Source organism: Euprymna scolopes, chromosome 22 (assembly GCF_053919585.1).
Source record: "Euprymna scolopes isolate OS-2025 chromosome 22, ASM5391958v1, whole genome shotgun sequence".
In the NCBI taxonomy this organism is placed as follows: domain Eukaryota; kingdom Metazoa; phylum Mollusca; class Cephalopoda; order Sepiida; family Sepiolidae; genus Euprymna; species Euprymna scolopes.
In genome coordinates, this window is record NC_136503.1 from 74,453,830 (window position 1) to 74,469,024 (window position 15,195).

The window sequence follows — 15,195 nt, forward strand, 5'->3', positions numbered from 1 at the left end:
CCAATATTTGATGGCTAACCACTATGCTTATTATTTTCAAAACTTTGGTTGCAACTCCGAAATTTCTCAAACCACAATTATGCTATGCTTTCAGTAGTGGTTCCTGGGCAAACCGCTTTTAAGCCTAGCTTGATTTAAAATAAAGAAATTGTGCGAATTTGCAGTTTTTTCTCTCTTGTATACAAATTTCTGCAAAAAAGCATAATTATGATAAGACGAAAGTAATTCAAACGATTAGCCTAAAAACGCTCTTTAAAATGATATATAAATAAGAGTATTATAGCAAAAGCTTATTTGCAAATACAATATTTGCATACAAATTAGAAAATTCGGTAAAACTTTCTTCTCAACATAATAGTAAATATATTTGTATTTTTATGATAATTCACCTATCACTTCTGAGAAAACAGCGGTATTCTACACCATAGTATTCCTCACACTAAAAAAAAAAAATAAGTCAGCGGAAATAAAAAATAATATAAAAGTTAAGAAATCATTGCACAGAGATTAAAATTACTAAGAGACAATACTAATAAAAATACAATTAAAAATGTCATTTAATACATGTACTAACATATGTATATGTAATTATAGCAAAATAGACTTGACTATACCCTTTCTATTATTCTCCTTTCTCAGAGAGACAATTTAATTAAAATTAATAATTAAATAAAATTTCGAAATAAAATAGAATATCTATATAAAACAACTGAAAATCCTATGTAAGAATTTATGATTCCTGATAGCGATCACAGATAGAAAGCGTTGGAGGAAAATGGTCGACCCGGAATTATTCGATTATATACTGGACGATTTGTCAGAAGAGCCCAACACAAATGCTCGACAAACCGAGAGCATAAACGAAACATCAGCAAAAAAAAAGAAAGAACTTCGTCGTATTCAATTAGAGATGGCAATCTCTTTCCCACAGAGAAGTAGCCAGCCTGTCTCTAATTTAGCGTTATAATACTGACAAGTGTTCGTCTGAGCTTCAATCTGGCTTTACTTTCACAGTAACAGTCATCTAAGTGAAACCACTATCAATAATTTCCCCCATTATTTATATGTGCCTTAACCTAAATGTACTAATCCTCTTTCTTAGAACTGTACGCTTCTGGAACTCTTCCTTTTTCCTGCCTTCCAACTACCTACAACCGGTCCAACGTGAACCATTTCATGATGCACCATTTCCTTAGGTAATGCTGTATACCAACGGTCCACTTCTTACGATCACTACGCTATTTTCCCATTGACTACTGTAAACTCGTTAGCCCTTAACCTCGAGTAGCCTTCGGGCTTTGATAAGTAAATACTTTTTTCCGAAAAAAAAGAAGATAATTTGCTGCCTGAATGTTTCCTTAAAATGTATATTGCTCGCCGCATCATTCCTACTTTGCTACCTAGCAACTCATATCCTCTTTTGATGAGAAGCATTAGGCTTCAAAAACAGCTAGTATGAACAAATTTGATAACTCGTCCTCCTTATATTCTATATTAGATTATATTCTCGTATTTAAATAGATAAATACATCTATGTGTAACAGGATATATTTTTCGGCAATATTTGTCCTGTTGTGTTTGCATATGCATATATTGAGAGAAATCGCTACATGCACACATGTAAGTACGTGTATACATTCACAGAAATAAAAATATGTACATACTTAGTAGAATATATATATATATATATATATTTATATATATATTCACACCCATATATATATATATAAATATGTATATATATATGCAAAGAGAGAGAGAGAGTCAGACAGACAGATAGACAGACAGACAGAGGTAGGTACACATCTATTCACCTGTTTGTATGCACATATATTTGCTTTTTTCCTAGTATATTAAAAACATATTAGCCGTCAGCTTGATGCTCTCGGCATTGTTATTTTCAATTTCGGAAAGCACTTGGGTATGACTAATCCATTAATTTTAGACGATGTCCCAAACAACATGATGCTTTTGTCTGGAGTTAGGCAGGCATAGCCTCTCTAAAATATTCAATTTTTTAACCAGTGTTTGCATAATATTCAAATGTGATCTGTGCAAGCAAATTGAATTGTCTCTAGCAAGTCCCGTTATCGTCGCTATTCATCGGTATTCAGCGTGTTTAGAATTCATTATATTCAGTGTTTTTTTTTTATTCTCTGATATCCGGTATCTGTAAACATTGGCTTTGTTTGTGTCATTATTCTTTAACATATAAACGGGTTTTATATTATTTAATAAAGAATTAAGTTACTCTAATTAAAGTGCTTATTCTACCATTCATACTCATTAGCTACGACAGGAAGGTTTTATGTTCTCTCGAGTTTGTAAGTTTGCCACTATGCTTGTGTGTACACAGTATCAAGTTAAAAAAATAAACATGGTCACAATATTGGATATGTGCACATGATCAAGTAAACAAAGGTGTATGTACAGAGGATCAAGTTAAATAAGTATACATCCTCACAGTATCGCATATGATCTAATTCAGAGCATGTTTATTTAGGAATAACGAGTCAAAATTTCAATAAAAGAGAACAGTTAATTTACATATAAGGTGATATCTTTGTTTCTTTTAATCATAAGTTTTATACGTATATCAGATTGTAGCCAACGTAGTCTGCATCTTATACGCCTTTGAATTTCATTTTTTTTTAAACTTGACTCTTAGAAGTCCGGCTAAAGTCGAAATTGTGATTGTATTACAACTTCCAATTTTCCCAATTTGATGGATAAACTTGATGCTCTTCGATAACAGTAACCATCTTGCAATGTACCAGTCTTTTTTTTTTTAGTTAACAAATATTCCATATCATAATTTCTTGCAAATTTAATAGACGATGGTGAAGTACGAGGGGCGTGCAATAAGTAATGCCTCTGACCCACTTCCAATTGTCTGATCTAGCTGAAATTTTGCATGTGCAATGAGTTATATCTTTACGGGTTATGTGGCAAATTATAGCTCTGAACTAATTGTGGTTTCTGTTTTTTACAGGTGTTTGAGTCAGGTGTGAAATCGAGCCTGTTGAATGTCGAGCAGTGATCCGGTTTTTGTATTTGAAAGGACGCACACCACAGGAGACTTTTGATGAAATGAAAGAAACGTATGGTGATAATGCCCCATCATATTACCTTGTAAAACGCAGGCATCGTGAATTCAAACATGGCCGGAAGCCTGTGGAAATAGCTCCCAGACATGGTCGCCCCCCCTTCTTCCATTGATGAGGCATCTGTCCGTCATGTTGAGGCTGCCATTTTGGAAGATCAGCGCATTACTATTTGCCAAATAGGTCAACATGTCAAGATTAGTACAGGATCTGTCGAAACTATCATTCATGACCATTTGCATATGCATAAGGTGTCTGCTTGATGGATTCCCAGGTTGCTCACACCATTCCAGAAGCGAAAACGCGTCGAGTGCTCGAGGATTAATTTGGAGATGTGCCAATAAGATGAGTCAAATTTTTTCAAAAGACTGATTACACAGAATAAACCTTGGTCTATCACTGTGATCCAGAGACCAAAGCCCAGTCAATGCAGTGGAAGCACTTGGAATCACCACCTTCAAAGAAGGCAAGGGTGCAGCCCCCCGCTGGCAAGTTTATGCTCACAGTCTTCTAGGACTAGGACGGAGTAGTGATGACAGATTTCCTGGCAAAGGGTACCCCAACTACAGTAGCCTATTAAGCTTCACTTTTGAGGAAATCACGGAAAGATATCAAAATCAAGAGGCGAGCCAAGATCAGTAAAGGTACCCTCTCCTGCAGGACAACGCTACGGTCCACAACTCACATGTCGCCAGATCAGAAGCACGAGCGTATGGTTATGAAATTCTCCCCCATCCTCCCTACTCTCTGATTTTGTACCCCCTGACTTTCACCTCTTCCTACGCTTGAAGTTGTATTTGAAAGGAAAGCGTTTCTCAGATAATGCAGTCTTGATTTCTGAAGTCACGTCGTGGTTGGAGGACCAATCTGGGGTGTTCTTCAAAAAAAAGTCTCCAGAGCTGCATCAAACGATTGGAGAAATGCGTAACTCTGGGTAGTTTCTATGTAGAGAAATACTAATAACCGTGCCAAGTTTCGTTACTCTACTGCTATGGGAAGTGGGTCAGGGGCATTACTTATTGCACGCCCCTTGTAAAACACCGATTAGACATTCTCGATTTTATAAAAAGTTATAATTTATTATTTTTAGGAGGAAGAATAAAATGATGAGTCGGCATTATTCTGTAAAAGCCAGGCACAGACACAGCTCCCCCTCCCACAATTTTATAATAATCCTTGTTCAAACTGAAACACATTTATCAAATTTATTCAATGCGCATCTATATCAAAAACCCTTGTGAAAGTTCAATTTTAGTTTGTTTTTTTTAATTTCCATTCTTTCGGCACTAGGCACGCACGTAGATTCCACAATTTTAAGAAACCATCCCTGTTCAACATGTAAAATACTATTTTTGCTTCTTGATCTGATGCCTCCTTTCAGTCTCGAAAGATAAAGATACCCCTTGTAGGGGCAGCTGCGCGTGTAATTATGAGGCAAGGTTTGTGCACTGTTTGAGTCTAGTGACAAGGAACAGCCCAGGACGACTGAAAATAAGGCCAAGATAAGCGGAAAGCACCTGCAGCGCGTGGAAGTTCAAATGATCACCATTTAGTATTGACCATGTTCAACATTGCTTAGCTTCAGTGATCCAGCGGGAACCGGTGTGTCAACGTGATTATGCTTCTTGATAGCTCTTTTATTATTGTATATGATCCGTTTAGTAAATAGTAAACCATATAGAAGCATATTCCTGTACAGAACAAGCAAAGACGCTAAGCATTATTATATGAATATACAAGCAATCAGCCCGGTCAATGTGCGTGTCGGGATGGGAGAATTTGCCGGAGACAATTTAGGCAAAAGGAGAGGAGAAAGTGGGAGGAGAGAGAGAAGAAAGGGACTAATCTATTTTTGCATTAGGAAATTCTTGTATGGTAGTATTATGGAAACTAAGGCGGGATCATGCGAAGCCATTCAGGGTGTGGGCAAGAGATAAATGAGATAATAATCTAATGTTGGCCAAAAGAAATTGAATCGGGTCAAGTATAACAAGTTTGGCAGTAAGTGACGACAACTCTATGTTGATATTAACAAGGGTATATTTTAAACTAAAAGGATTATAAGGAAGAGGGGTATTCTATGAGTTTGAAGGCAGTTAAACGCTGATGAATGAGAACGTGCGACTCTGGAGAGATATCCAGAAATTTTCCCAAAACAGACTTTAATATTCTTTCGACATCTTCTATTCCCCATCATCTATCTTATGGATTCACTGATCCAATAAGCGAACGATGCATTCTACCGTATAGCTACCACATTACCACTAATAATAATAATAATAGTAATAATAATAATAATAATAATAATAATAATAATAATAATAATAATAATTCTCCCTACAATCTCTCAATTCTAATAGCACAGATTGCCCCCCTAAGACAATACGCTTACACGTATCGATCTGACTTACACTCACCGCGGAACAAAATTTAAACCATCCCCAAACTCGAACACCAATACAAATCAACAAACCAATAATAGGCCCCGAGCATCTCATAAAATACATAATTATATCATCGCAACTTCGACTGTTAATAGGACAAGCATATCAATTTTTCCTTTTAAATCAAAACCCAAATAATATAAAAGGAACATTTCAAATCGAATAACACCCCTTTTTCAATAAAATGGACTATTCTGAAAGTAGTTACATCATACACCCCAGGCAACCTTTGCACATTTGAAGCTATAGCAATAATCATGTTCCCCCAAAATAATGATATAATGGACTTAAAAATTGAACTAGTCTCCTTTTTTAGATATAATAAAAAATTCAAATATTGTAAATTTTAAATGAATTTACTTTTAATAATTTCCTTTAATCATCACCCCTTTAATTCTGCATTTGATCTTTTCACCTTTTAAGCAATCTATATAACCCCATAAACTTATGTTTCCTTCCCTTTTTTCTCACTCCCCATTAATCGACTGGCTTTTCCTCTGCGAATTCTGTTAGAATGCTTATGCATGTGCGCTTATGTGTATTTTCTGGACATCCATGCTCTGTCGTGCATATGTCATCTAATGATTGCATTCATGCGTGCCTCTGGGTGTACTTGTGCATAGATATACGTGCATGTGTACGGGATTTCGAGCGTAGTTCCTTTTATTTCTATTCTTATTTTCTTCTCATTGATTACACTATAAAAGAGTCTCCTGGATCCAGCTGCCTTTCTCTTCCTGTACATCACCCTTATTTTTTCTCCAATCCCCCAAATCAGCTTAAATGCTCAATTAAACTATCCAGTTTTCACGATAAATTATTCCTCCCAATAAGTTTTCATCCACAAAAACTGTTTTTTAATACTTCTGCAATTTCGTTGAATATACCAATGATTTTACCAAACTGTATGCACAAACGTACACTACTTCGCCCCATCTATTGCCCTAATTTTTTATAGTTATAAGTTGTCATGACAACCAAGTCATCTCCCTACTTCATTTCTCAGCATTTGACTTCATTAAAACTCTTATAAGACCCTTCCTCCTTGTTACCATTTTACCTTTGCTGATCTCAACATATAGTTGTCTTCAATTACTACCAAACTTATTATACTAGACTTAATTTTGTTGGTTTTGATCAACTTTCGATTATGGCTTCATCTATCTCTTTGCCAAGCACTGAATCTCTTCATATGTCCCCGCTTTACTTCCCACACTACTACTATGCAAGAAATTCCCAACACAAAATATCTTTATTCCTTTTGCCCCACCACTTTTCCCTCCCTCGTTGGCCTAAATTGTATCCGGCAAATTCTTCCATCCCACCACACATTTTGAACACTGCAATTGACTTTATTCCCGAAAAAGAGATGGCTTTCCTATTCATTACACCCCATGGAAGCTAAAAGGCAAACAGTGTTGCACATATTCTGTCCATGAGAGCCGTTGGTCTATTCAAATTTTCCCCCATATACGGATCCTATACCACCTTTTTATAGTTGTTGGTTGTCTCACAACAACCGCACAGTATTAAAAGAAAGTGTCCACTATGATCTTTTGTATTTTTAAATCCCGAAAACAACTATTCACCTCCTTCACTATAAGATATTTAGACTTGGGTTCTTACGAAGCGGTTTCGGTTTTCATTTTCTCATTTCCCCGTTTCTCTATATTTGCAAGCATCACTTTCCACAAACAGTGCATACACAAACAGTATTTTACATTTTATTACCGCAATCATGGAATGCAGGTTTAGAAATAATAAAACCACCAAATTTCTAGGCCAACTCTCCATATGTTTTGCTAACTACTCTTCTTTTTCTCCTCTGAAGAGAAGAATCCTTACATTCTTTGAAACTCCGCGGAATAAGGACTATCACACACACACACACACACACACACACACACACACACACACACACACACACATATATATATATATATATATATATATATATATATATATATATATATATATATATATATGGTTTCATTACCAAGTAATAACTATGTTTTAAACTCCATCTAAACTGTTTCTCCAAATCATTTTTTAAACATATATTCTTATAATAAGCTGTTATCCCTATTTTTGTTTTATTGAGTTTTACATCTGGTAACGATTATTTTATGGATATAGAAACCTAACATCTATATTATTTTTGAGTTTACTGAATGGATTTACTCTGTAAACTTCATTGAACTACTATCTTTAATTGTATATATATATATATATATATATATATATATATATATATACATATATATATATGTATATATAATGTGGCTAACATTATTATCTTTCTTACACTTAGACAGGTACACAAATAAACCCCAATCTGCTATATCCTACACTGTGAACACAGTTTTAACCTTTGTCTCAGTGGAGGAGGGTGCTTATAAGCGTGGCATGCGTTGATATTTGCAGCATTAGCCGAAAACGCACATATGCAAATCAGGAAATATTTGCAGGCTTTCGTCAGAGGAGAAAAGAAAAAAAACAGAGAAAAATGCACCACCTGGTCCGGCAGAAATAAAAAAAAACCTACAGGTGAGATTGGCGTGTTTCCCTGCAGTGGCAGCGAGAGAATTTTAAGCTGGTGTTGAGACGACAGGGTTAATCTCATTGCAGACGAAAGGAACAGTTAGATAATAGAAGAAGCAGACATTGTTTAGAAAGTACAAGTAATAAATGGCGTTTGCTAAAGCAGAAAGGAAAGCCTGGTCGGATTTATTTATTTTTGTTTGGTTGTTCATTTTTGGCGGTACCAGACGGCGTGAGATGTCCGAGAGTGGTTTGAACTGTAACGACCAGGGTTCGAACGTAACGACACTCAGGAGCCTCGTCCCAATAGTTGTATCGCTCTGCCAGATTTACAAGTAATTTAGTGGAATATATTTTGATGAAATAATTTATTCTTACCTCCGAGTCGTGCATACGAATGCAATACACATCTTGAACAAAAATCCTACCCTTTAATGGCAGTGCTCTCCAGACGACATCTAGCCTTATATTCTGATCGTTTCTTCATTTTCTGTGTGATTTTTTTTTAATCTGATCTTTTTTTTTCATATTTCCCGACTTTACTACTATGCAGATGTTTGGATGTAATGTTAACAAGCATCTCGCACATCCCATCTCATTATCATCTGTACACATTGTCAAATAGTAGATATATTCAACTATTTAGTAACATTACTATCGTGGAAAGCAATATATATATATATATATATATATATATATATATATATATATATATGTGTGTGTGTGTGTGTGTGTTTGTGTGTGTGTATGAATAAAATATCAATACTAATAATATATCAATGTTTATATCTTTCTGTATTTATTTCCTATGTGTTGACGTGTGGGAATACAAAGAATCTTTAGAAAAATAATGAAAATATTTCTTTCAAAAGCACATATTTTCGACCAATCAATCGGTCTTCCTCCGTGTGAATCACATCTAAATATATATATATATATATATATATATGTGTGTGTGTGTGTGTGTATGTATATATGTATATATATGCATGTATATATGTGTATATATTTATGTATATATGTATATATATATGTATATATATGCATATATACAGAGAGAGAGAGAGAAAGAGAGAGAGAGAGGGTGCATGTCTATTCACATGTTTGTATGAATATATATTTGTTTTATTCATATTATATATGACTACTTCGTTTAATCGCATAAATAATTATACGCTAGTACAACTTTATGCTTAAACTTTAAGTATTTACGTCAACAGTGCTCAATACATAGGTAGAGCTGGGTAGTAATTTATAAAAAAATATATATGGCAATCAAGCTACACGGAATATGTCGCGTTTCATTGTCATGGGAATTCGTCCGTCTTATGCGGAGAGTTGTGGTTACCTCGAGTTTTTATATACGTATATTCTATTGAATTATTATGTAGTAAATTAGCTTCCTAATTTCCACCGCGCCCTCCTAATCAGCCAATGAGAAGACACTTAGAGAACAAAGGCAAAGTTGACCCTGTGTTCATATTATTGTTTGTGTATGTTTTTAACGTACTTTTGTGGTAATAATATCGGGGTTTGAAATCTAAGGAAATCATACCTTCGTAATATTTCTTGTTATTCGGGGTTTTTTTTTCGCAAATATTGTGGCCTGGTAAACTATGCTTTTGGTTAGATACGTATTTTGAAGTAGGAAAGTGCGCGAGATCTACAGTTGCATTTATATTTTTCATTATTAGTATTTTTATTTTTATTTCTATCATTATTGTCGTTGTCCGGTAAACCTAGGGTCAAATTTGTCTTTATCATGTAAGTACTTGCCTATATATATGCACACATATATATACACACACAATATTTCGTCGATATTATTTAGTAAGAGGGTTTAGCAGAAAAGCCAACAAACGACTACCCGAAAAAATAAATATACATGAAATAAATGTAACCATAGTCAATAAAAGTCCGTTCATGTTTTTTTTGTTTTGAAATAGTTTTTAATGCTCTTTACTTGAAATAATTTGAGTGAACCGAAATTAAAACGAAATTTAAGGCGATAACTACTTAAATGAATTTTGTATAAACTACACATGCCATAATCGAATATTCCTCAAGCACAAAATAACGGAAAACATTAAAATATATTTATAAATATTCGTTTCGCTGACGAACTCTCTTAAATTGTTAACACAGAATGCTCAGGTGGCCTCCTTCAAATTGAAAACGGGGATCTCCATTCGAAAGTCGCTGCCATTTAGATATTTTTTAAACCACTTCGTGAATTAAAAAAAAAATCTTTATACATACCACTTATAAATACACACCAATCAACTTTTCTACAATAACAGTAACTTTCGTTGACTATGGTAACATTTATTTCTTGTATATTTATATTATTATATATATATATATATAACATTTTCTCTTTGTAAGAAAACATCATTTTTTCGGTCACTCTTGGCTACGAATGGAAAAAAAGTTGATATAAAAATATATTGTCGCGAAAATTATCTTTACTTTCATCATTTTTTGCTTAGTGTTAATTTTTTATAGTATCAACACCTATCTCCTTACAATCCCTCCTTTTCATACTCTATCACACTTTCATCAATCACAGTCCATTTTCTGTAGGCTGTTTCTGAACCCAGTCAGCAACTGGTACTTGTGCTAGTTTATATTTATATATATATATATATATATATATATATATATATATATATATATATATATAAAGAGAGAGTGTTTGAGTGAGAGAGAGAAAAGTAGAGGGGGAAATAGAGATTTGTGTTTGCATAGGTTTTATCACCAAGTTATCCTGACTGGCCTTATCAGACAAAGTTTACAGATAATTGTAAGCGGACATTTACAGCATTTTCCAGTTCAGAAATCGACTCATACTGCTTTCAGCTCACCATCATGCCACTTGATCCTCTTATCGCTCCGTACATAAATCACAATTACGATGATCATTTCGGGAAACGACCATGATGTTTACGGCACTGTTAGGTATTATTTTCAATATCACATTAACTGGATTGCGACGATGTCCATCGTTTCTCGACGCTTCTTTTAGAATATTTTCTTCGTCGTTGCTAGACAACAGTAAGTAATTTATAGTATTTGCACTTTTCTTTGTTAAATTATTCAACATACGGCCGTAGGGAAACCTCGCTATATTTTTATAAATGTGGCGTTTATTTTCTTTTATCCTTTGCTTAATAAGTCATGCAACTAGAAAATTTTCAAATTGTGCTTTTTCTAAATGAATATTATTTAATTACATTTCTGGTGAACTAAGTGGTTAGCATTTTAATGTGCGATTCTCTGACTATTTATTATTTCCTATTTAAAGTTATTAATGCGAGGATTTGAGTAGACAACCAATCAATCAAAAGCGTAAAATTCGAAATATTAATTTACAATACAAACTTTTATCATTAATGACAACCATTTAGAACGATAAACGTATGTTATGATGTTACATTTATAGGTTGTATCTATATGTTACTCATGATGATTACATCTTTAGTTTTTTCTGTATATTACGTCTGTATGTAACATGTATATGTTACATATGTTTGTTATATCTATGTGTTACATATGTAGGTCACATCTACATGCTAGATCTGCATATTACGTGTGTATGTTACATCTACATATTACATCTATATGTAACATATGTATTTTGCATATATATGTTACATATTTATGTAACATATATATGTTACATATGCATGTTATATATATATATATGTTACACACATGTGTTACATAAGTATGTTATATCTATATGGCACGGCAGTATGTTACATATATATGTTAAATTTATATGCTGCACTCATATGTTACATATGTGTTACATCTGCAGGTTACATCTATATGTTGCATCAGTATGTTACGTGTGTGTGTTACACTATACCTTACTTCAGTATTTTAAATGCGTATGGTAAATCTATATGTTGCATCTATATGTTAAATTTATATGTTACGTCTATGTTACATATGTGTGTTACATAATATCCTACACTAATAAGCTATATATGTATGTTACATGTGTATGTTGCATCAATACCTTTACAAGTATCTTAAATCTGTATGTTATATCTGTATTTTTCATCTGTATGTTACATCTATAGTTTACACTTATATCTTACATCTCTACGTTACATCTGGATCAATTATCTTATGAACGATGAAAAATCTATACATTTATATATATATATATATGTATATATATATATATATATATATATTTTAATGTTAGTGTGCAATTCTTCATTGGTTTTGATTTTTACCTCTGTTTAATTTTTTCTATGATCGAATAGTTTTATTATTGCGATTTTAGAATCAGGCACACTAACATGTCAATAATAAATTTATGATATTTACTGGTTTATTCTTTTCCTAGTAGATCACAAATTGTATGGTTGGAGCATGTGGGTAATTGTAAAATTTCGATATTGTTTTGTTATATGACTTGTTAGTCAATTTATCTAGTACGGCCATGGACAGTTATTCGTTTTATGAAGCACAGGCTTGAATTCGGTGTGAGTCTACGTTTTCATTTTGTGTTCCTCATTCTTTATTTTTAGTACGCAAACAAAAGCCCCTCAGTTTTATAATATACTACTAATAAAACAACAGAATCAACAAAAAAACAGAATAATATATATTATAGCCTCTACATTTGGGAATAAATATCTAATATCCAAAACATATAAAAAAAAAACATCTATCGTATTTCTCTAACACAGCGCGGACACGCCTCTGGCAGCTGTATTCAAAGGACAGAACAGCGTGCGAGGTGACGTCATCGCTCGGAAAAGAAAAAAAAGCTTATAAAAAAGTAAGTCTGCACAGGAGGAGGATCACGATAATGATAACGTTCAGGGGGACAGAAATAAACGTGCTGCGTTATAGCAATACTTTTGAACAAGACCAAGCCTCATTCAGGAAAAAAAGACGGAAATAAATATCGTGGTTTTAACAAAAAAATATGAGATTAGTTTGTCCTTATCGGAGTCTACAAGGTGTTTGGAATCTACATGTGTAAACTGTGTAAAATTGTGTATGTTGCTGTCGATGAAGTCCAGTGATATAGTTTGGTAATAACAATTTAAATAATAATCCTGCAAAGCTAGAGTTATTTGTAAAAAATTATATTATGTTTTGATACTGGGAAAGATATTAAACTATACAAAATATAATTGTTGTTCAGCCTAACAGATAGTCAATCAGAAAGCGCGAAACACAAACACCAACTTAATGGGGAGATTGCGGATATCATATCTTTTCTGACAGGCAGACATCTACTAAATACGATGGATGTTCAAAAGGTTAGTACTCCTATTTTTTTTAAACGAATAAATAAAACAGAGAATAACGAACAGGATAGTGTTACTATTAATACAAGCGTAAGTATTAACTCGAGAAATTTATTTTTCTAGATAGTCACCACCATTAGAAATGCATTTTTGCCATGCTCTTTTGATGACTGGAGTAAAAGTCTGGAGAGTGCGTAATCACTCACATCTATGTCGCCACTCTAAAATCAACGACTCTATTTTCTAACTCTGCTGAAATCCGCTGTATCGCCTTAATAAACGTTCATTAGGCGCCGATGAATATTAATTGGTTCATTTATTCTGCAGAAAACAATTCGTGCGCGCATCATTTAATCTACTGCTTCTCTGCATCTAAAGGACCTCAATGACAAGGGTTGCTTTCTTAGAGTTTTACAACATCAATATCTGCAACAAAGAGTTGAAACGTTCAGGTACTTAATGTTTAATGTTCAGTTTTCACAATAATGCGATTGCTATTATACATTTGAACGGGTTAAAAAAGGCAAGACATTACTGCTAGTACGTCCATGTAGAACCGAAAAAAAAAAGCGAGCTGTTCGTTCTGCCACACCCTTAACCTAAACGTCTCCCTAACCTTACTGTAAACTGAAGCTTGTAATGTCTGTTTAGCTTAGTTTCAAAATATATACAATAAGTAAACATTACAGGAAAAAATATGTAAAACCTATTGTTTTATTGGTTCTGTTAGAGAACACAATTTGTAACAGAAAAATAAATTATTCCGGAGTTATTTTGTAAAAACTCATTTATTTTCTTTGTCAGCAAATAAATAAATTGTCATGAAATAGCTGTGAATAGTTTTCTTTCATCATTGTTAGAACGAAATTGGTTTTCTCTTACTTTTGAAGCCGTTTCGTTTTAATTAAAATTTTTCCGATGGTTTACGAGATGTCTTCCTTAAATTTGCAGACTTTTTTTTTAATATATCCAACTTTTATTGATAGTACACGCATGAAAATCTAGTCTCATTCGAAGTAATCTCCCCCGGCTGCAATTCACTTGTATTGTTCCAACAACTTCTGCAAGGCCTCATCGTGTCCTCTTCTGCGTGACCCAACTACTCATGATGGTCGAATTTTGCATTAATAATGATTATAATAGAGCTGCGTTAGAAATTTTATGATGTAAACAATCCCGAACTATTCCCGATTGCCTCGTTTACGCCATTTGTATGTTTCATGACTCAACCCAAAATAAGGAAAAATAACTTCAACTTGAACGCTCTCGGGATTAATAATAATAAAAAATAATAGTGTTTTCTGAAGGAAACCATTGACTTAGGGAGAATAGCATTACAGCTTGTTCGTCTAAACTTGGGAAATAGTATTTGACCCGAGGGGAAAGCTCCAAGGTTTGCTCAGCGTGGAAATCCTTCGATGGAAAATTACGTAATTAATATGCACATGTGATTTTACACCATTGGCCAATCTGGGTGAATTCCATGCTGTTAATGCAGGGGATGATTGGCCGAATTGGACTGCAGACCTCGTCTGCCCTTCCGCGCTCCCCGACTATAAATAGGCGTGTGCGATTTTGGCAGAGTCTGAACTAGCCCCAAGCTCCAAACCGTCATCTCCCTCACATCCGCCCATAACCCTTACTTTCACTGACTACAGTCGAAGGGAATCTTACAAGGAAGAGAGTGAGAGGGGAGAGAACGAGAGAGAGAGAGAAAGAGAGAGAGAGAAGTGAAAAAGGAAACAAGTCGAGCGTTGCAGATAATTATTTTCTTTTTCTGAAAGAACCGTTACATGCAAGTGTAAATATTTGCGCTGTTAAAAGAATGCA